Source organism: Mobula birostris, chromosome 4 (assembly GCF_030028105.1).
Source record: "Mobula birostris isolate sMobBir1 chromosome 4, sMobBir1.hap1, whole genome shotgun sequence".
Lineage (NCBI taxonomy): Eukaryota > Metazoa > Chordata > Chondrichthyes > Myliobatiformes > Myliobatidae > Mobula > Mobula birostris.
Genome location: NC_092373.1, coordinates 67,075,325 through 67,100,915, shown reverse-complemented (window position 1 = coordinate 67,100,915; position 25,591 = coordinate 67,075,325).

Genomic DNA, 25,591 nt, shown 5'->3' with positions numbered 1-25,591 from the left:
TTCCACAGTACAATGTGTACAACTCTTTAACTGTGCAATGTGTACAACTCCTCCACAATGAAATGTGTGCCACCCTTTCACAGTGCAATGTGTACAACCCTAACACAGTGCAATGTGTACCATCCCTCCACTGTGCAATGTGTACAACCCTTCCACAGTAGAATGTGTACAATCCTTCCACAGTGCAATGTGTACCACCCCTCCACAGAGAAATGTGTACAACCTTCCCACAGTGCAATGTGTAACATCCCTCCACAGTGCAATGTGTACAACGTTTCCACAGTGCAATCTGTACATCACTTCCACAGTGCGATCTGTACAACCCTTCCACAGTGCAATGTGTACCATCCCCCTAGAGTGCAATATCTATAACCTTTCCACAGTGCAATGTGTAACATCCCTCCACAGTGCAATGTGTACAATTCTTCCACAGTGGAATATGTACTAATCTTCCAGAGTGAAATGTGTAAAACCCTTCCACAGTGCAATATTTACAACCCTACTACAGTACAATGTGTACCATCCCTCCACAGTGCAATGTGAGTAACCCTTCCACAGTGCAATGTGTATAACTCTTCCACAGTGCAATGTGTAGAACCCTTCCACATTGCAATGTGTACAACCCTTCCTGAGTGCAATGTGTAGTACTCTTTCACAGAGCAATGTGTACAACTCTTCCACAGAGCAATGTGCATAACCCTTCCACATTGCAATGTGTACTACCTTTCCACAGTGCAATGTGTACAACTCCTTCCGCTGTGCAATGTTTACAACCCATCCACAGTGCAATGTGTACAAACATAACACAGTGCAATGTGTACCATCCCTCCGCATTGCAATGTGTACAACTCTTCCATAGTGCAATGTGTAGAACCCTTCCACATTGCAATGTGTACAACCCTTCCACAGTGCAATGTGTACAACCCTTCCACAGAGCAATATGTACAACCCTTCCACAGTGCAATGTCTACAACCCTTCCACAGTGCAATGTGTACAATCCCTCCACAGTGCAATGTGTATAACGCTTCCAGGGTGCAACGTGTACAACTCTTCCACAGTGCAATGTGTACAATCCTTCCACAGTGCAATGCTTACCATCCCTCCACGGAGCTATGTGTACCATCCCTCCACAGTGCAATGTTTACAACCCTTCCACAGGCAATGTGTATAACCCTTCCACAATGCAATGTGTACAACTATTCCGCAGTGCAATGTGTACACCCCTTCCATAGTGCAATGTGTACAACTCTTCCACAGTGCAATGTGTATAACACTTCCACAATGCAATATGTACAAATCTTCCACACTGCAATGTGTACAACCCTTCCATAGTGCAATGTGCACAACCCTTCCACAGTGCAATGTTTACAACCCTTCCATAGTGCAATGTGTACAACTCTTCCACAGTGTAATGTGTATAACCCTTCCACAGTGCAATGTGTCCCATTCCACCACAGTGCAATGTGTACAACCCCTCCACAGTGCATTGTGTACCATCCATCCACAGTGCAATGTGTGTAACGCTTCCACAGTGCAATCTGTACCATCCCTCCAAAGTGCAATGTGTACAACCCTTCCACAGTGCAATCTGTACCATCCCACTACAGTGCAATGTGTACAACCCTTCCACAGTGCATTGTGTACCATCCATTCACAGTGCAATGTGTGTACGCTTCCACAGTGCAATGTGTACCATCCCTCCACAGTGCAATTTGTACAACATTTCCACAGTGTAATGTGTAGAACTCTTCCACAGTGCAATGTGTACAACCCCTCTACAAAGCAATGTGTACAACCTTTCCACAGTGCAATGTGTACAACCCTTCCACAGTGCAATGTGTACAACCCTTCCACAGTTCAATGTGTACAACTCTTCCATAGTGGAATGTGCACAACTCTTCCATCGTGCAATGTGTACAACCCTTCCACAATGCAATGTGTACAACTCTTCCACAGTGCAATGTGTACAACCCTTCCACAGTGCAATGTGTACAACCATTCCACATTGCAATGTGTACAGCGCTTCCAAAGTGCAATGTGTACAACTCTTCCACTGTGCAATGTGTACCGTCCCTCCACAGTGCAATGTGTACAACCCTTCCACAGTTCAATGTGTACCATCTCTCCACAGTGGAATGTGTACCATCCCTCCACAGTGCAATGTGTACCATCAATCCAGAGTGCAATGTGTACAACCCTTCCACAGCGTAATGTGTACAACTCTTCCACAGTGCAATGTGTATAACCCTTCAACAATGCAATGTGTACAACTCTTCCACAGTGCAATGTGTACACCCCTTCCATAGTGCAATGTGTACAACCTTTCCACAGTGCAATGTGTACAATGCTTCTAAAATGCAATGTGTACCACCCTTCCACAGTGCAATGTGTAACATCCCACCACAGTGCAATGTGTACAATTCTTCCACAGTACAATATGTACTACTCTACCAGAGTGAAATGTGTAAAACCCTTCCACAGTGCAATGATTACAACCCTACTACAGTACAATGTGTACCATCCCTCCAGAGTGTAATGTGAGTAACCCTTCCACAGTGCAATGTCTACAACTCTTCCACAGTGCAATGTGTACAACTCTTCCACAATGCAAAGTGTACAACCCTTCCACAGTCCAATGTGTACAACCCGTCCACAGTGCAATGTGTATAACCCTTCCATAGTGCAATGTGTACAACTCTTCCACATTGCAATGTGTACAACCCTTCCACAGTGCAATGTGTACAACCCTTCCACACTGCAATGTGTACAACTATTCCACAGTGCAATGTGTACAACACTTGCACAGTGCAATGTGTACAACCCTTCCACAGTGCAATGTGTACAACCCTGCCACAGTGCAATGTGTACAACCCTTCCACAGTGCAATGTGCACCATCCCTCCACAGGGCAATGTGTACAACCCTTCCACAGTGCAATGTGTACAACCCGTCCACAGTGCAATGTGTATAACCCTTCCATAGTGCAATGTGTACAACTCTTCCACAGTGCAATGTGTACAACCCTTCCACGGTGCAATGTGTACAACCCATCCATAGTGCAATGAGTACAACCTTTCCACAGTGCAATGTGTACAACGCTTCCAAAGTGCAATGTGTACAACTTTTCCACAGTGCAATGTGTACAACCCTTCCACAGTGCAATGTGTCCCATTTCACCACAGTGCAATGTGTACAACCCTTCCACAGTGCATTGTGTAGCATCCATCCACAGTGCAATGTGTGTAACCCTTCCACCGCGCAATGTGTACAAGTCTTCCATTGTGCTATGTGTACAACTATTCCACAGTGGAATGTGTACCACCCCTCCACAGTGCAATGTGTACCAGCCCTCCAGATTGCAATGTGTATAACCCTTCCGCAGTGCATTGTGTACCATCCATCCACAGTGCAATGTGTATAACCCTTCCACAATGCAATGTGTACAACTCTTCCACAGTGCAATATGTACAACCCTTCCATAGTGAAATGTGTACAACCTTTCCACAGTGCAATGTGTACAACGCTTCCAAAGTGCAATGTGTACAACCCTTCCACAGTGCAATTTGTGGAACCCCTCAACAGTGGAATGTGCACCATCCCTCCATAGTGCAATGTGTACAATCCTTCCACAGTGCAATGTGCACAAACCTTCCTCAGTTCAATGTGTACAACTCTTCCACAGCGCAATGCTTACCATCCTTCTACGGAGCTATGTGTACCATCCCTCCGCAGTGCAATGATTACAACCCTTCCACAGTCCAATGTGTACAACCCTTCCACAATGCAATATGTACAACACTTCCACAGAGCAATGTGTACAACCCTTCCACATTGCAAAGTGTACAAGTCCTCCACAGTGCAATGTGTACAACCCTTCCACAGTGCAATGTGTACAACCCTTCCACAGTGCAATGTATACAACTCTTCCACAGTGCAATGTGTACAATTCTTCCACAGTGCAATGTGTACAACCCTTCCACAGTGGAATGTGTACGATCCCTCCACGGTGAAATGTGTACCATCCTTCCACAGTGCAATGTGTACAACCCTTCTACAGTGCAATGTGTACAACCCTTCCACAGTGCAATGTGTACAAACCTTCCACAGTGCAATGTGTACAATCCTTCAACAGTGCAATGTGTACAACTCTTCCACAGTGCAATGTGTACAACCCTTCCACAGGCAATGTGTATAACCCTTCCACAATGCAATGTGTACAACTATTCCGCAGTGCAATGTGTACACCCCTTCCATAGTGCAATGTGTACAACTCTTCCACAGTGCAATGTGTATAACACTTCCACAATGCAATATGTACAAATCTTCCACACTGCAATGTGTACAACCCTTCCATAGTGCAATGTGCACAACCCTTCCACAGTGCAATGTTTACAACCCTTCCATAGTGCAATGTGTACAACTCTTCCACAGTGTAATGTGTATAACCCTTCCACAGTGCAATGTGTCCCATTCCACCACAGTGCAATGTGTACAACCCCTCCACAGTGCATTGTGTACCATCCATCCACAGTGCAATGTGTGTAACGCTTCCACAGTGCAATCTGTACCATCCCTCCAAAGTGCAATGTGTACAACCCTTCCACAGTGCAATCTGTACCATCCCACTACAGTGCAATGTGTACAACCCTTCCACAGTGCATTGTGTACCATCCATTCACAGTGCAATGTTTGTACGCTTCCACAGTGCAATGTGTACCATCCCTCCACAGTGCAATTTGTACAACATTTCCACAGTGTAATGTGTAGAACTCTTCCACAGTGCAATGTGTACAACCCCTCTACAAAGCAATGTGTACAACCTTTCCACAGTGCAATGTGTACAACCCTTCCACAGTGCAATGTGTACAACCCTTCCACAGTTCAATGTGTACAACTCTTCCATAGTGGAATGTGCACAACTCTTCCATCGTGCAATGTGTACAACCCTTCCACAATGCAATGTGTACAACTCTTCCACAGTGCAATGTGTACAACCCTTCCACAGTGCAATGTGTACAACCATTCCACATTGCAATGTGTACAGCGCTTCCAAAGTGCAATGTGTACAACTCTTCCACTGTGCAATGTGTACCGTCCCTCCACAGTGCAATGTGTACAACCCTTCCACAGTTCAATGTGTACCATCTCTCCACAGTGGAATGTGTACCATCCCTCCACAGTGCAATGTGTACCATCAATCCAGAGTGCAATGTGTACAACCCTTCCACAGCGTAATGTGTACAACTCTTCCACAGTGCAATGTGTATAACCCTTCAACAATGCAATGTGTACAACTCTTCCACAGTGCAATGTGTACACCCCTTCCATAGTGCAATGTGTACAACCTTTCCACAGTGCAATGTGTACAATGCTTCTAAAATGCAATGTGTACCACCCTTCCACAGTGCAATGTGTACAACCCTTCCACAGTGCAATGTGTACAACTCTTCCACAGTGCAATGTGCATAACACTTCCACAATGCAATGTGTACAAATCTTCCACACTGCAAAGTGTACAACCCTTCCATAGTTCAATGTGCACAACCCTTCCACAGTGCAATGTGTACAACCCTTCCTTGTGCAATGTGTACAACCCTTCCACAGTGCAATGTGTACAACTCTTCCAAAGTGCAATGTGTACTATTCTTCCACTATGCAATGTGTACAACCCTTCCACAGTGCAATTTGTACCATCCCTCCACAGTGCAATGTGTATAACCCTTCCACAGTGCAATGTGTACAACTCTTCCACAGTGCAATGTATACAACACTTCCACAGTGTAATGTGAACAACTCTTCCATAGTGCAATCTGTACAAACCTTCCACAGTGCAATGTGTACAACTCTTCCACAGTGCAATGTGTACAACCCTTCCACAGTGCAATGTGTACAACTCTTCCACAGTGCAATATGTACCATCGCTCAACAGGGCAATGTGTACAAGCCTTCCACAGTGCAATGTGTACAACCCTTCCACAGTGCAATGTGTATAACCCTTCCATAGTGCAATGTATACAACTCTTCCAAAGTGCAATGTGTACTATTCTTCCACTGTGCAATGTGTACAACCCTTCCACAGTGCAATTTGTACCATCCCTCCACAGTGCAATGTGAGTAACCCTTCCACAGTGCAATGTGAGTAACCCTTCCACAGTGCAATGTGTACAACTGTTCCACAGGGCAATGAGTACAACCCTTCCACATTGCAGTGTGTACTACCTTTCCACAGTGCAATGTGTACAATTCTTCCATAGTGCAATGTGTGCAACCCTTCCACAGTACAAGGTGTAGAACCCTTCCACAGAGCAATGTGTACCATCCCTCCACAGCGCAATGCGTAGAACTCTTTCACAGAGCAATGTGTACAACTCTTCCACAGAGCAATTTGTATAACCCTTCCACATTGCAATGTGTACTACCTTTCCACAGTGCAATGTGTACAACCCTTCCACTGTGCAATTTGTACAACCCATCCACAGAGCAATGTGTAGAAACATAACACAGTGCAATGTGTACAACTCTTCCGTAGTGCAATGTGTGCAACCCTTCCACAGTACAAGGTGTAGAACCCTTCCACAGTGCAATGTGTACCATCCCTCCACAGCGCAATGTGTACAACCCTTCCTTGTGCAATGCGTACAACCCTTCCACAGTGCAATGTGTACAACTCTTCTAAAGTGCAATGTGTACTATTCTTCCACTATGCAATGTGTACAACTCTTCCACAGTGCAATGTATACAACACTTCCACAGTGCAATGTGTACAACTCTTCCACAGTGCAATATGTACCATCCCTCAACAGGGCAATGTGTACAAGCCTTCCACAGTGCAATGTGTACAACCCTTCCACAGTGCAATGTGTATAACCCTTCCATAGTGCAATGTGTACAACTCTTCCAAAGTGCAATGTGTACTATTCTTCCACTGTGCAATGTGTACAACCCTTCCACAGTGCAATTTGTACCATCCCTCCACAGTGCAATGTGAGTAACCCTTCCACAGTGCAATGTGTACCATCCCTCCACAGTGCAATGTGAGTAACCCTTCCACAGTGCAATGTGTACAACTGTTCCACAGGGCAATGAGTACAACCCTTCCACTTTGCAGTGTGTACTACCTTTCCACAGTGCAATGTGTACAATTCTTCCATAGTGCAATGTGTGCAACCCTTCCACAGTACAAGGTGTAGAACCCTTCCACAGTGCAATGTGTACCATCCCTCCACAGCGCAATGCGTAGAACTCTTTCACAGAGCAATGTGTACAACTCTTCCACAGAGCAATTTGTATAACCCTTCCACATTGCAATGTGTACTACCTTTCCACAGTGCAATGTGTACAACCCTTCCACTGTGCAATTTGTACAACCCATCCACAGAGCAATGTGTAGAAACATAACACAGTGCAATGTGTACAACTCTTCCGTAGTGCAATGTGTGCAACCCTTCCACAGTACAAGGTGTAGAACCCTTCCACAGTGCAATGTGTACCATCCCTCCACAGCGCAATGTGCATAACTGTTCCACAGTGTAATGTGTACAACTCTTCCACAGTGCAATGTGTATAACCCTTCCACTTTGCAATCTGTACAACCATTCCGCAGTGCAATGTGCACAACCCTTACACAGTGCATTGTGTACAACCCTTCCACAGTGCAATGTGTACAACCGTACCACAGTGCACTGTGTCCCATCCCTCCACAGTTCAATGTGAATAACCCTTCCACAGTGCAATGTGTACAACTATTCCATAGTGCAATGTGTACAAACCTTCCACGGTGCAATGTGTACAACTCTTCAACAGTGCAATGTGTACAACCCGTCCATGGTACAATGTGTACAACCCTTCAACAGTGCGATGTGTACCATCCCTCCACAGTGCAATCTGTATAACCGTTCCACAGTGCAATGCGTACAACTCTTCCACAGAGGAATGTGTACAACCCTTCCACAGTGCAATTTGTACCATCACTCCACAGTGCAATGTGTATAACCCTTCCACAGTGCAATGTGTACCATCCCTCCACAGTGCAATGTGAGTAACCCTTCCACAGTGCAATGTGTACAACTGTTCCACAGTGCAATGTGTACAACTGTTCCACAGTGCAATGTGTACAACTGTTCCACAGGGCAATGAGTACAACCCTTCCACATTGCAATGTGTACTACCTTTCCACAGTGCAATGTGTACAACTCTTCCATAGTGCAATGTGTGCAACCCTTCCACAGTACAAGGTGTAGAACCCTTCCACAGTGCAATGTGTACCATCCCTCCACAGCGCAATGCGTAGAACTCTTTCACAGAGTAATATGTACAACTCTTCCACAGAGCGATTTGTATAACCCTTCCACATTGCAATGTGTACTACCTTTCCACAGTGCAATGTGTACAACCCTTCCACTGTGCAATTTGTACAACCCATCCACAGAGCAATGTGTAGAAACATAACACAGTGCAATGTGTACAACTCTTCCATAGTGCAATGTGTGCAACCTTTCCACAGTACAAGGTGTAGAACCCTTCCACAGTGCAATGTGTACAACCCTTCCACAGTGCAATGTGTACCATCCCCCTAGAGTGCAATATCTATAACCTTTCCACAGTGCAATGTGTAACATCCCTCCACAGTGCAATGTGTACAATTCTTCCACATTGGAATATGTACTACTCTTCCAGAGTGAAATGTGTGAAACCCTTCAACAGTGCAATGTTTACAACCCTACTACAGTACAACGTGTACCATCCCTCCACAGTGCAATGTGAGTAACCCTTCCACAGTGCAATGTGTACAACGCTTCCACAGTGCAATGTGTACATTTCTTCCACAGTGCAAAGTGTACAACCCTTCCACAGTGCAATGAGCTTAACCGTTCCACAGTGCAATGTGTAGAACTCTTCCACAGTGCAATGTGTAGAACCCTTCCACATTGCAATGTGTACAACCCTTCCTGAGTTCAATGTGTAGAACTCTTTTACAGAGCAATGTGTACAACTCTTCCACAGAGCAATGTGCATAACCCTTCCACATTGCAATGTGTACTACCTTTCCACAGTGCAATGTGTACAACCCTTCCACTGTGCAATGTTTACAACCCATCCACAGTGCAATGTGTACAAACATAACACAGTGCAATGAGTACCATCACTCCACAGTGCAATGTGTACAACTCTTCCATAGTGCAATGTGTAGAACCCTTCCACATTGCAATGTGTACAACCCTTCCACAGTGCAATGTGTACAAGCCTTCCACAGTGCGATGTGTACAGCCCTTCCACAGTGCAATGTGCAAAAAACCTTCCACAGTGCAATGTGTACAACTATTCCACAGTACAATGTGTACAACTCTTTAACTGTGCAATGTGTACAACTCCTCCACAATGAAATGTGTGCCACCCTTTCACAGTGCAATGTGTACAACCCTAACACAGTGCAATGTGTACCATCCCTCCACTGTGCAATGTGTACAACCCTTCCACAGTAGAATGTGTACAATCCTTCCACAGTGCAATGTGTACCACCCCTCCACAGAGAAATGTGTACAACCTTCCCACAGTGCAATGTGTAACATCCCTCCACAGTGCAATGTGTACAACGTTTCCACAGTGCAATCTGTACATCACTTCCACAGTGCGATCTGTACAACCCTTCCACAGTGCAATGTGTACCATCCCCCTAGAGTGCAATATCTATAACCTTTCCACAGTGCAATGTGTAACATCCCTCCACAGTGCAATGTGTACAATTCTTCCACAGTGGAATATGTACTAATCTTCCAGAGTGAAATGTGTAAAACCCTTCCACAGTGCAATATTTACAACCCTACTACAGTACAATGTGTACCATCCCTCCACAGTGCAATGTGAGTAACCCTTCCACAGTGCAATGTGTATAACTCTTCCACAGTGCAATGTGTAGAACCCTTCCACATTGCAATGTGTACAACCCTTCCTGAGTGCAATGTGTAGTACTCTTTCACAGAGCAATGTGTACAACTCTTCCACAGAGCAATGTGCATAACCCTTCCACATTGCAATGTGTACTACCTTTCCACAGTGCAATGTGTACAACTCCTTCCGCTGTGCAATGTTTACAACCCATCCACAGTGCAATGTGTACAAACATAACACAGTGCAATGTGTACCATCCCTCCGCATTGCAATGTGTACAACTCTTCCATAGTGCAATGTGTAGAACCCTTCCACATTGCAATGTGTACAACCCTTCCACAGTGCAATGTGTACAACCCTTCCACAGAGCAATATGTACAACCCTTCCACAGTGCAATGTCTACAACCCTTCCACAGTGCAATGTGTACAATCCCTCCACAGTGCAATGTGTATAACGCTTCCAGGGTGCAACGTGTACAACTCTTCCACAGTGCAATGTGTACAATCCTTCCACAGTGCAATGCTTACCATCCCTCCACGGAGCTATGTGTACCATCCCTCCACAGTGCAATGTTTACAACCCTTCCACAGTCCAATGTGTACAACCCTTACACAGTGCAATATGTACAACCCTTCCACAGTGCAATGTGTACAACCCTCCCACATTGCAATGTGTACAACGCTTCCAAAGTGCAATGTGTACAACCCTTCCAGAATGCAATGTGTACAACCCTTCCACAGTGCAATGTGAACAACCATTCCACTGTGCAATATGTACAACTCTTCCACTGTGCAATGTGTACCGTCCTTCCACAGTGCAATGTGTACAACCCTTCCACAGTGCATTGTGTACCATCCCTCCACAGTGCAAAGTGTATAACCCTTCCACAGTGCAATGTGTACCATCCCTCCACAGTGCAATGTGTACCATCACTCCAGATTGCAATTTGTACAACCCTTCCACAGTGTAATGTGTACAACGCTTCCACAGTGCAATGTGTACCATCCCTCCAAGGCGCAATGTGCATAACTGTTCCACAGTGTAATGTGTACAACTCTTCCACAGTGCAATGTGTAAAACCCTTCCACAGTACAATATGTACAACTCTTCCAAAGTGCAATGTGTATAACCCTTCCACAGTGCAACCTGTATAACCCTTCCACTGTGCAATCTGTACAACCATTCCGCAGTGCAATGTGCACAACCCTTACACAGTGCATTGTGTACAACCCTTCCACAGTGCAATGTGTACAACAGTACCACAGTGCACTGTGTACCATCCCTCCACAGTTCAATGTGAATAACCCTTCCACAGGGCAATGTGTACAACTATTCCATAGTGCAATGTGTACAACCCTTCCACGGTGCAATGTGTACAACTCTTCAACAGTGCAATGAGTACAACCTGTCCATGGTACAATGTGTACAACCCTTCCACAGTGCAATGTGTACCATCCCTCCACAGTGCAATCTGTATAACCGTTCCACAGTGCAATGCGCACACCTCTTCCACAGAGCAATGTGCATAACCCTTCCACAATGCAATGTGTACAACTCTTCCACAGTGCAATGTGTACACCCCTTCCAAAGTGCAATGTGTACAACCCTTCCACAGTGCAATGTGTACAACCCCTCCACAGTGCAATGTGTACAACTCTTCCACAGTGCAATGTGTATAACACTTCCACAATGCAATGTGTACAAATCTTCCACACTGCAATGTGTACAACCCTTCCATACTGCAATGTGCACAACCCATCCACAGTGCAATGTTTACAACCCTTCCATAGTGCAATGTGTACAACTCTTCCACAGTACAATGTGTATAACCTTTCCATAGTGCAATGTGTCCCATTCCACCACAGTGCAATGTGTACAACCCTTCCACAGTGCATTGTGTACAATCCATCCACAGTGCAATGTGTATAACCCTTCCACAGCGCAATGTGTACAAGTCTTCCATAGTGTAATGTGTACAACTCTTCCACAGTGCAATGTGTACAACCCTTCCACAATGTAATGTGTACAAGCTTTCCACAGTGCAATGTGTACAACCCTTCCACATTGCAATGTGGACAATCCTTCCACAGTGTAATGTCTACCATCCCTCCACAGTGCAATGTGTACCATCCCTCCACAGTGCAATGTCTACCATCCCTCCACAGTGCAATGTGTACAACACTTCCACAGTGTAATGTGTAGAACTCTTCCACAGTGCAATGTGTACAACTCTTCCACAGTGCAATGTGTACAACCCTTCCACAGTGCAATGTGTACAACTCTTCCAGAGTGGAATGTGCACAACTCTTCCACAGTACAATGTTTACAACCCTCCCACAGTGCAATGTGTACAACCATTCCACATTGCAAGGTGTACAGCGCTTTCAAAGTGCAATGTGTACAACCCTTCCAGAATGCAATGTGTACAACCCTTCCACAGTGCAATGTGTACAACCCTTCCACTGTGCAATATGTACAAGTCTTCCACAGTGCAATGTGTACAACTCTTACACTGTGCAATGTGTACCATCCCTCCACAGTGCAATGTGTACAACCCTTCCACAGTGCATTGTGTACCATCCCTCCACAGTGCAATGTGTATAACCCTTCCACAGTGCAATGTGTCCCATGCCTCCACAGTGCAATGCTACAACCCTTCCACAATGCAACGTGTAGCATCCGTCTACAGTGCAATGTGTACAACCCTTGCACAGTGCAATGTGTACCACCCTTCCACAGTGCAACGTGTACAACCCTTCTACAGTACAATGTGTACAACTCTTCCACATTGCAATGTGTACCATCCCTCCACAGTGCAATGTGTACAACATTTCCGCAGTGCAATGTGTACAATCCTTCCACAGTTCAATGTGTACCATCTCTCCACAGTGGAATGTGTACCATCCCTCCACAGTGCAATGTGTACCATCCCTCCAGATTGCAATGTTTACAACTCTTCCACATTTCAATGTGTACCATCCCTCCACAGTGCAATGTGTACAACCCTTCCACAGTGCAATGTGTACAAACCTTCCAAATTGCAATGTGTACCATCCCTCCACAGTGGAATGTGTACAACACTTCCGCAGTGCAATGTGTACAACCCTTCCACAGTTCAATGTGTACCATCTCTCCACAGTGGAATGTGTACCATCCCTCCACAGTGCAATGTGTACCATCCCTCCATAGTGCAATGTGTACAACTCTTCCACAGTGTAATGTGTACAACCCTTCCACAGTGTAATGTGTACAACTCTTCCACAGTTGAATGTGTATAACCCTTCAACAATGCAATGTGTACAACTCTTCCACAGTGCAATGTGTACACCCCTTCCATAGTGCAATGTGTACAACCTTTCCACAGTGCAATGTGTTCAATGCTTCTAAAGTTCAATGTGTACCACCCTTCCACAGTGCAATGTGTACAACCCTTCCACAGTGCAATGTGTACAACCCTTCCATAGTGCAATGTGCACAACCCTTCCACAGTGCAATGTTTCCAACCCTTCCATAGTCCAATTTGTACAACTCTTCCACAGTGCAATGTGTACAACCCTTCCACAGTGCATTGTGTACCATCCATCCACGGTGCAATGTGTGTAATACTTCCACAGTGCAATCTGTACCATCCCTCCAAAGTGAAATGTGTATAACACTCTCACAGCGCAATGTGTACAGGTCTTCCATAGTGCTATTTCAACAACTATTCCACAGTGGAATGTGTACCATCCCTCCACAGTGCAATGTGTACCATCACTCCAGATTGCAATTTGTACAACCCTTCCACAGTGTAATGTGTACAACGCTTCCACAGTGCAATATGTACAACCCTTCCACGTGCAATGTGTACAACCTTTCCACAGTGCAATGTGTACAACCCTTCCACAGTGCAATGTGCACAACCCTTCCACAATGCAATGTGTATAACCCTTCCACAGTGGAATGTGTACAACACTTCCACAGTAAAATGTGCACAACTCTTCCACCGTGCAATGTGTACAACCCTTCCACAATGCAATGTGTACAACTATTCCACAGTGCAATGTCTACAACCCTTCCATAGTGCAATGTGTACAACCTTTCCACAGTGCAATGTGTACAACGCTTCCAAAGTGCAATGTGCAGAACCCTTCCACAGTGCAATGTGTACAATCTTTCCACAGTGCAATGTGTACAACTTTTCCACAGTGCAATGTGTACAACACTTCCACAGTGCAATGTGCCCCATTTCACCACAGTGCAATGTGCACAACACTTCCACAGTGCATTGTGTACCATCCATCCACACAGTGCAATGTGTGTAACCCTTCCACAGCGCAATGTGTACAAGTCTTCCATAGTGCTATGTGTACAACTATTCCACAGTGGAATGTGTACCATCCCTCCACAGTGTAATGTGTACCAGCCCTCCAGATTGAAATGTGTACAACCCTTCCACAGTGCATTCTGTACCATCCATCCACAGTGCAATGTGCGTAACCCTTCCACAGTGCAATGTGTACAAGTCTTCCATAGTGCTATGTGTACAACTATTCCCCAGTGGAATGTGTACCATCTCTCCACAGTGCAATGTGTACCATCCCTCCAGATTGCAATGTGTACAACCCTTCCACAGTGCAATGTTTACAACCCTTCCATAGTGAAATGTGTACAACCTTTCCACAGTGCAATGTGTACAACCCTTCCACAGTGCAATTTGTGGAACCCCTCAACGGTGGAATATGTATCATCCCTCCAAAGTGCAATGTGTACAATCCTTCCACAGTGCAATGTGTACAACCCTTCCACAGTGCAATGTGTACCATCCCTCCACGGTGAAATGTGTACCATCCTTCCACAGTGCAATGTGTACAACCCTTCTACAGTGCAATGTGTACAACCCTTCCACAGTGCAATGTGTACAAACCTTCCACAGTGCAATGTGTACAATCCTTCAACAGTGCAATGTGTACAACTCTTCCACAGTGCAATGTGTACAACCCTTCCACAGGCAATGTGTATAACCCTTCCACAATGCAATGTGTACAACTCTTCCGCAGTGCAATGTGTACACCCCTTCCATAGTGCAATGTGTACAACACTTCCACAGTGCAATGTGTATAACACTTCCACAATGCAATGTGTACAAATCTTCCACACTGCAATGTGTACAACCCTTCCATAGTGCAATGTGCACAACCCTTCCACAGTGCAATGTTTACAACCCTTCCATAGTGCAATGTGTACAACTCTTCCACAGTGCAATGTGTATAACCCTTCCACAGTGCAATGTGTCCCATTCCACCACAGTGCAATGTGTACAACCCTTCCACAGTGCATTGTGCACCATCCATCCACAGTGCAATGTGTACCATCCCTCCACAGTGCAATGTGTACCATCCCTCCACAGTGCAATGTGTACAACACTTCCACAGTGTAATGTGTAGAACTCTTCCACAGTGCAATCTGTACAACTCTTCCACAGTGCAATGTGTACAACCCTTCCACAGTGCAATGTGTACAACTCTTCCAGAGTGGAATGTGCACAACTCTTCCACAGTACAATGTTTACAACCCTCCCACAGTGCAATGTGTACAACCATTCCACATTGCAAGGTGTACAGCGCTTTCAAATTGCAATGTGTACAACCCTTCCACAGTGCAATGTGTACAACCCTTCCACTGTGCAATATGTACAACTCTTCCACAGTGCAATGTGTACAACTCTTACACTGTGCAATGTGTACCATCCCTCCACAGTGCAATGTGTACAACCCTTCCACAGTGCATTGTGTACCATCCCTCCACAGTGCAATGTGTATAACCCTTCCACAGTGCAATGTGTCCCATGCCTCCACAGTGCAATGCTACAACCCTTCCACAATGCAAAGTGTAGCATCCGTCTACAGTGCAATGTGTATAACCCTTGCACAGTGGAATGTGTACCACCCTTCCACAGTGCAACGTGTACAACCCTTCTACAGTACAATGTGTACAACTCTTCCACATTGCAATGTGTACCATCCCTCCACAGTGCAATGTGTACAATCCTTCCACAGTTCAATGTGTACCATCTCTCCACAGTGGAATGTGTACCATCCCTCCACAGTGCAATGTGTACCATCCCTCCAGATTGCAATGTTTACAACTCTTCCACATTTCAATGTGTACAATCTCTCCACAGTGCAATGTGTACAACCCTTCCACAGTGCAATGTGTACAATCCTTCCATAGTGCAATGTGTACAATCCTTCAACAGTGCAATGTGTACAACTCTTCCACAGTGCAATGTGTACAACCCTTCCACAGGCAATGTGTATAACCCTTCCACAATGCAATGTGTACAACTCTTCCGCAGTGCAATGTGTACACCCCTTCCATAGTGCAATGTGTACAACACTTCCACAGTGCAATGTGTATAACACTTCCACAATGCAATGTTTACAAATCTTCCACACTGCAATGTGTACAACCCTTCCATAGTGCAATGTGCACAACCCTTCCACAGTGCAATGTTTACAACCCTTCCATAGTGCAATGTGTACAACTCTTCCACAGTGCAATGTGTATAACCCTTCCACAGTGCAATGTGTCCCATTCCACCACAGTGCAATGTGTACAACCCTTCCACAGTGCATTGTGTACCATCCATCCACAGTGCAATGTGTACCATCCGTCCACAGTGCAATGTGTACCATCCCTCCACAGTGCAATGTGTACAACACTTCCACAGTGTAATGTGTAGAACTCTTCCACAGTGCAATGTGTACAACTCTTCCACAGTGCAATGTGTACAACCCTTCCACAGTGCAATGTGTACAACTCTTCCAGAGTGGAATGTGCACAACTCTTCCACAGTACAATGTTTACAACCCTCCCACAGTGCAATGTGTACAACCATTCCACATTGCAAGGTGTACAGCGCTTTCAAAGTGCAATGTGTACAACCCTTCCAGAATGCAATGTGTACAACCCTTCCACAGTGCAATGTGTACAACCCTTCCACTGTGCAATATGTACAACTCTTCCACAGTGCAATGTGTACAACTCTTACACTGTGCAATGTGTACCATCCCTCCACAGTGCAATGTGTACAACCCTTCCACAGTGCATTGTGTACCATCCCTCCACAGTGCAATGTGTATAACCCTTCCACAGTGCAATGTGTCCCATGCCTCCACAGTGCAATGCTACAACCCTTCCACAATGCAACGTGTAGCATCCGTCTACAGTGTAATGTGTATAACCCTTGCACAGTGCAATGTGTACCACCCTTCCACAGTGCAACGTGTACAACCCTTCTACAGTACAATGTGTACAACTCTTCCACATTGCAATGTGTACCATCCCTCCACAGTGCAATGTGTACAACATTTCCGCAGTGCAATGTGTACAATCCTTCCACAGTTCAATGTGTACCATCTCTCCACAGTGGAATGTGTACCATCCCTCCACAGTGCAATGTGTACCATCCCTCCAGATTACAATGTTTACAACTCTTCCACATTTCAATGTGTACCATCCCTCCACAGTGCAATGTGTACAACCCTTCCACAGTGCAATGTGTATAACCCTTCCACAGTGAAATATGTACAACTCTTCCACACTGCAATGTGTATAACGCTTCCACAGTGCAATGTGCACAATTATTCCACAGTGCAATGTGTATAACCATTCCACAGAGCAATATGTACAACCCTTCTACAGTACAATGTGTACCATCCCTCCACAGTGCAATGTGTATAACGCTTCCAGAGTGCAATGTGTACAAATCTTCCAGAGTGCAATGTGTACAACTCTTGCACAGTGCAATGCTTACCATCCCTCCATGGAGCTATGTGTACCATCCCTCCACAGTGCAATGTTTACAACCCTTCCACAGTGCAATGTGTACAACCCTTCCACAGTGCAATATGTACAACCCTTCCACAGTGCAATGTGTACAACCCTTCCACATTGCAATGTGTACAACCCTTCCATAGTGAAATGTGTACAACCTTTCCACAGTGCAATGTGTACAACGCTTCCAAAGTGCAATGTGTACAACCCTTCCACAGTGCAATTTGTGGAACCCCTCAACAGTGGAATGTGTACCATCCCTCCTTAGTGCAATGTGTACAATCCTTCCACAGTGCAATGTGCACAACCCTTCCTCAGTTCAATGTGCATCATACCTCCACAGTGCAATGTGCACCATCCCTCCACAGTGAAATGTGTACAACCATTCCACAGTGAAATATGTACAACTCTTCCACAGTGAAATATGTACAACTCTTCCACAGTGCAATGTGTATAACCCTTCCACAGTGCAATGTGTACAATTCTTCCACAGTGCAATTTTTATAAACCTTCCACAGAGCAATGTGTACAACCCTTCCACAGTGCAATGTCTACAACCCTTCTACACTGCAATGTGTACCATCCCTCCACAGTGCAATGTGTATAACGCTTCCAGAGTGCAAAGTGTACAACTCTTCCACAGTGCAATGTGTACAACCCTTCCACAGTGCAATGCTTACCATCCCTCCACGGAGCGATGTGTACCATCCCTCCACAGTGCAATGTTTACAACCATTCCACAGTCCAATGTGTACAACACTTCCACAGTGCAATATGTACAACCCTTCCACTGTGCAATGTGTACAACCCTTCCACATTGCAATGTGCACAACGCTTCCAAAGTGCAATGTGTACAACCCTTCCAGAATGCAATGTGTACAACCCTTCCACAGTGAAATATGTACAACACTTGCTCAGTGCAATGTGTACAACGCTTCCAAAGTGCAATGTGTACAACCCTTCCACAGTGCAATTTGTGGAACCTCTCAACAGTGGAATGTGTACCATCCCTCCATAGTGCAATGTGTACAATCCTTCCACAGTGCAATGTGCACAACCCTTCCTCAGTTCAATGTGGATCATACCTCCACAGTGCAATGTGCACCATCCCTCCAAGGCGCAATGTGTACAACCCTTCCACAGTGAAATATGTACAACTCTTCCACTGTGCAATGTGTACCGTCCCTCCACAGTGCAATGTGTACAACCCTTCCACAGTGCATTGTGTACCATCCCTCCACAGTGCAAAGTGTATAACCCTTCCACAGTGCAATCTGTCCCATGCCTCCACAGTGCAATGCTACAACCCTTCCACAATGCAACGTGTAGCATCCCTCTACAGTGCAATGTGTATAACCCTTCCACAGTGCAATGTGTACCACCCTTCCACAGTGCAACGTGTACAACCCTTCTACAGTACAATGTGTACAACTCTTCCACTGTGAAATTTGTACAACTCTTCCACATTGCAATGTGTACCATCCCTCCACAGTGCAATGTGTACAACACTTCCGCAGTGCAATGTGTACAACCCTTCCACAGTTCAATGTGTACCATCTCTCCACAGTGGAATGTGTACCATCCCTCCACAGTGCAATGTGTACCATCCCTCCATAGTGCAATGTGTACAACTCTTCCACAGTGTAATGTGTACAACCCTTCCAGAGTGTAATGTGTACAACTCTTCCACAGTGGAATGTGTATAACCCTTCAACAATGCAATGTGTACAACTCTTCCACAGTGCAATGTGTTCAATGCTTCTAAAGTTCAATGTGTACCACCCTTCCACAGTGCAATGTGTACAACCCTTCCACAGTGCAATGTGTACAACCCTTCCATAGTGTAATGTGCACAACCCTTCCACAGTGCAATGTTTCCAACCCTTCCATAGTCCAATTTGTACAACTCTTCCACAGTGCAATGTGTACAACCCTTCCACAGTGCAATCTGTACCATCCCTCCAAAGTGAAATGTGTATAACACTCTCACAGCGCAATGTGTACAGGTCTTCCATAGTGCTATTTCGACAACTATTCTACAGTGGAATGTGTACCGTCCCTCCACAGTGCAATGTGTACCATCACTCCAGATTGCAATTTGTACAACCCTTCCACAGTGTAATGTGTACAACGCTTCCACAGTGCAATATGTACAACCCTTCCACAATGCAATGTGTACAACCTTTCCACAGTGCAATGTGTACAACCCTTCCACAGTGCAATGTGCACAACCCTTCCACAATGCAATGTGTATAACCCTTCCACAGTGGAATGTGTACAACACTTCCACAGTAAAATGTGCACAACTCTTCCTCCGTGCAATGTGTACAACCCTTCCACAATGCAATGTGTACAACTATTCCACAGTGCAATGTGTACAACCCTTCCACAATGCAATGTGTACAACTATTCCACAGTGCAATGTGTACAACCCTTCCATAGTGCAATGTGTACAACCTTTCCACAGTGCAATGTGTACAACGCTTCCAAAGTGCAATGTGCAGAACCCTTCCACAGTGCAATGTGTACAATCTTTCCACAGTGCAATGTGTACAACTTTTCCACAGTGCAATGTGTACAACCCTTCCACAGTGCAATGTGCCCCATTTCACCACAGTGCAATGTGCACAACACTTCCACAGTGCATTGTGTACCATCTATCCACAGTGCAATGTGTGTAACCCTTCCACAGCGCAATGTGTACAAGTCTTCCATAGTGCTATGTGTACAACTATTCACAGTGGAATGTGTACCATCCCTCCACAGTGCAATGTGTACCAGTCCTCCAGATTGAAATGTGTACAACCCTTCCACAGTGCATTCTGTACCATCCATCCACAGTGCAATGTGCGTAACCCTTCCACAGTGCAATGTGTACAAGTCTTCCATAGTGCTATGTGTACAACTATTCCCCAGTGGAATGTGTACCATCTCTCCACAGTGCAATGTGTACCATCCCTCCAGTTTGCAATGTGTACAACCCTTCCATAGTGAAATGTGTACAACCTTTCCACAGTGCAATGTGTACAACCCTTCCACAGTGCAATTTGTGGAACCCCTCAACGGTGGAATATGTATCATCCCTCCAAAGTGCAATGTGTACAATCCTTCCACAGTGCAATGTGTACAACCCTTCCACAGTGCAATGTGTACCATCCCTCCACGGTGAAATGTGTACCATCCTTCCACAGTGCAATGTGTACAACCCTTCTACAGTGCAATGTGTACAACCCTTCCACAGTGCAATGTGTACAAACCTTCCACAGTGCAATGTGTACAATCCTTCAACAGTGCAATGTGTACAACTCTTCCACAGTGCAATGTGTACAACCCTTCCACAGGCAATGTGTATAACCCTTCCACAATGCAATGTGTACAACTCTTCCGCAGTGCAATGTGTACACCCCTTCCATAGTGCAATGTGTACAACACTTCCACAGTGCAATGTGTATAACACTTCCACAATGCAATGTGTACAAATCTTCCACACTGCAATGTTTACAACCCTTCCATAGTGCAATGTGCACAACCCTTCCACAGTGCAATGTTTACAACCCTTCCATAGTGCAATGTGTACAACTCTTCCACAGCGCAATGTGTATAACCCTTCCACAGTGCAATGTGTCCCATTCCACCACAGTGCAATGTGTACAACCCTTCCACAGTGCATTGTGTACCATCCATCCACAGTGCAATGTGTACCATCCCTCCACAGTGCAATGTGTACCATCCCTCCACAGTGCAATGTGTACAACACTTCCACAGTGTAATGTGTAGAACTCTTCCACAGTGCAATGTGTACAACTCTTCCACAGTGCAATGTGTACAACCCTTCCACAGTGCAATGTGTACAACTCTTCCAGAGTGGAATGTGCACAACTCTTCCACAGTACAATGTTTACAACCCTCCCACAGTGCAATGTGTACAACCATTCCACATTGCAAGGTGTACAGCGCTTTCAAAGTGCAATGTGTACAACCCTTCCAGAATGCAATGTATACAACCCTTCCACAGTGCAATGTGTACAACCCTTCCACTGTGCAATATGTACAACTCTTCCACAGTGCAATGTGTACAACTCTTACACTGTGCAATGTGTACCATCCCTCCACAGTGCAATGTGTACAACCCTTCCACAGTGCATTGTGTACCATCCCTCCACAGTGCAATGTGTATAACCCTTCCACAGTGCAATGTGTCCCATGCCTCCACAGTGCAATGCTACAACCCTTCCACAATGCAACGTGTAGCATCCGTCTACAGTGCAATGTGTATAACCCTTGCACAGTGCAATGTGTACCACCCTTACACAGTGCAACCTGTACAACCCTTCTACAGTACAATGTGTACAACTCTTCCAGATTGCAATGTGTACCATTCCTCCACAGTGCAATGTGTACAACATTTCCGCAGTGCAATGTGTACAATCCTTCCACAGTTCAATGTGTACCATCTCTCCACAGTGGAATGTGTACCATCCCTCCACAGTGCAATGTGTACCATCCCTCCAGATTGCAATGTTTACAACTCTTCCACATTTCAATGTGTACCATCCCTCCACAGTGCAATGTGTACAACCCTTCCACAGTGCAATGTGTATAACCCTTCCACAGTGAAATATGTACAACTCTTCCACACTGCAATGTGTATAACGCTTCCACAGTGCAATGTGCACAATTATTCCACAGTGCAATGTGTATAACCATTCCACAGAGCAATATGTACAACCCTTCCACAGTGCAATGTGTACCATCCCTCCACAGTGCAATGTGTACAACCCTTGCACAGTGCAATGCTTACCATCCCTCCATGGAGCTATGTGTACCATCCCTCCACAGTGCAATGTTTACAACCCTTCCACAGTGCAATGTGTACAACCCTTCCACAGTGCAATATGTACAACCCTTCCACAGTGCAATGTGTACAACCCTTCCACATTGCAATGTGTACAACCCTTCCATAGTGAAATGTGTACAACCTTTCCACAGTGCAATGTGTACAACGCTTCCACACTGCAATGTGTACAACCCTTCCATAGTGCAATGTGCACAACCCTTCCACAGTGCAATGTTTACAACCCTTCCATAGTGCAATGTGTACAACTCTTCCACAGTGCAATGTGTATAACCCTTCCACAGTGCAATGTGTCCCATTCCACCACAGTGCAATGTGTACAACCCTTCCACAGTGCATTGTGTACCATCCATCCACAGTGCAATGTGTACCATCCCTCCACAGTGCAATGTCTACCATCCCTCCACAGTGCAATGTGCACCATCCCTCCACAGTGAAATGTGTACAACCATTCCACAGTGAAATATGTACAACTCTTCCACAGTGAAATATGTACAACTCTTCCACAGTGCAATGTGTATAACCCTTCCACAGTGCAATGTGTACAATTCTTCCACAGTGCAATTTTTATAAACCTTCCACAGAGCAATGTGTACAACCCTTCCACAGTGCAATGTCTACAACCCTTCTACACTGCAATGTGTACCATCCCTCCACAGTGCAATGTGTATAACGCTTCCAGAGTGCAAAGTGTACAACTCTTCCACAGTGCAATGTGTACAACCCTTCCACAGTGCAATGCTTACCATCCCTCCACGGAGCGATGTGTACCATCCCTCCACAGTGCAATGTTTACAACCATTCCACAGTCCAATGTGTACAACACTTCCACAGTGCAATATGTACAACCCTTCCACTGTGCAATGTGTACAACCCTTCCACATTGCAATGTGCACAACGCTTCCAAAGTGCAATGTGTACAACCCTTCCAGAATGCAATGTGTACAACCCTTCCACAGTGAAATATGTACAACACTTGCTCAGTGCAATGTGTACAACGCTTCCAAAGTGCAATGTGTACAACCCTTCCACAGTGCAATTTGTGGAACCTCTCAACAGTGGAATGTGTACCATCCCTCCATAGTGCAATGTGTACAATCCTTCCACAGTGCAATGTGCACAACCCTTCCTCAGTTCAATGTGGATCATACCTCCACAGTGCAATGTGCACCATCCCTCCAAGGCGCAATGTGTACAACCCTTCCACAGTGAAATATGTACAACTCTTCCACTGTGCAATGTGTACCGTCCCTCCACAGTGCAATGTGTACAACCCTTCCACAGTGCATTGTGTACCATCCCTCCACAGTGCAAAGTGTATAACCCTTCCACAGTGCAATCTGTCCCATGCCTCCACAGTGCAATGCTACAACCCTTCCACAATGCAACGTGTAGCATCCCTCTACAGTGCAATGTGTATAACCCTTCCACAGTGCAATGTGTACCACCCTTCCACAGTGCAACGTGTACAACCCTTCTACAGTACAATGTGTACAACTCTTCCACTGTGAAATTTGTACAACTCTTCCACATTGCAATGTGTACCATCCCTCCACAGTGCAATGTGTACAACACTTCCGCAGTGCAATGTGTACAACCCTTCCACAGTTCAATGTGTACCATCTCTCCACAGTGGAATGTGTACCATCCCTCCACAGTGCAATGTGTACCATCCCTCCATAGTGCAATGTGTACAACTCTTCCACAGTGTAATGTGTACAACCCTTCCAGAGTGTAATGTGTACAACTCTTCCACAGTGGAATGTGTATAACCCTTCAACAATGCAATGTGTACAACTCTTCCACAGTGCAATGTGTTCAATGCTTCTAAAGTTCAATGTGTACCACCCTTCCACAGTGCAATGTGTACAACCCTTCCACAGTGCAATGTGTACAACCCTTCCATAGTGTAATGTGCACAACCCTTCCACAGTGCAATGTTTCCAACCCTTCCATAGTCCAATTTGTACAACTCTTCCACAGTGCAATGTGTACAACCCTTCCACAGTGCAATCTGTACCATCCCTCCAAAGTGAAATGTGTATAACACTCTCACAGCGCAATGTGTACAGGTCTTCCATAGTGCTATTTCGACAACTATTCTACAGTGGAATGTGTACCGTCCCTCCACAGTGCAATGTGTACCATCACTCCAGATTGCAATTTGTACAACCCTTCCACAGTGTAATGTGTACAACGCTTCCACAGTGCAATATGTACAACCCTTCCACAATGCAATGTGTACAACCTTTCCACAGTGCAATGTGTACAACCCTTCCACAGTGCAATGTGCACAACCCTTCCACAATGCAATGTGTATAACCCTTCCACAGTGGAATGTGTACAACACTTCCACAGTAAAATGTGCACAACTCTTCCTCCGTGCAATGTGTACAACCCTTCCACAATGCAATGTGTACAACTATTCCACAGTGCAATGTGTACAACCCTTCCACAATGCAATGTGTACAACTATTCCACAGTGCAATGTGTACAACCCTTCCATAGTGCAATGTGTACAACCTTTCCACAGTGCAATGTGTACAACGCTTCCAAAGTGCAATGTGCAGAACCCTTCCACAGTGCAATGTGTACAATCTTTCCACAGTGCAATGTGTACAACTTTTCCACAGTGCAATGTGTACAACCCTTCCACAGTGCAATGTGCCCCATTTCACCACAGTGCAATGTGCACAACACTTCCACAGTGCATTGTGTACCATCTATCCACAGTGCAATGTGTGTAACCCTTCCACAGCGCAATGTGTACAAGTCTTCCATAGTGCTATGTGTACAACTATTCACAGTGGAATGTGTACCATCCCTCCACAGTGCAATGTGTACCAGTCCTCCAGATTGAAATGTGTACAACCCTTCCACAGTGCATTCTGTACCATCCATCCACAGTGCAATGTGCGTAACCCTTCCACAGTGCAATGTGTACAAGTCTTCCATAGTGCTATGTGTACAACTATTCCCCAGTGGAATGTGTACCATCTCTCCACAGTGCAATGTGTACCATCCCTCC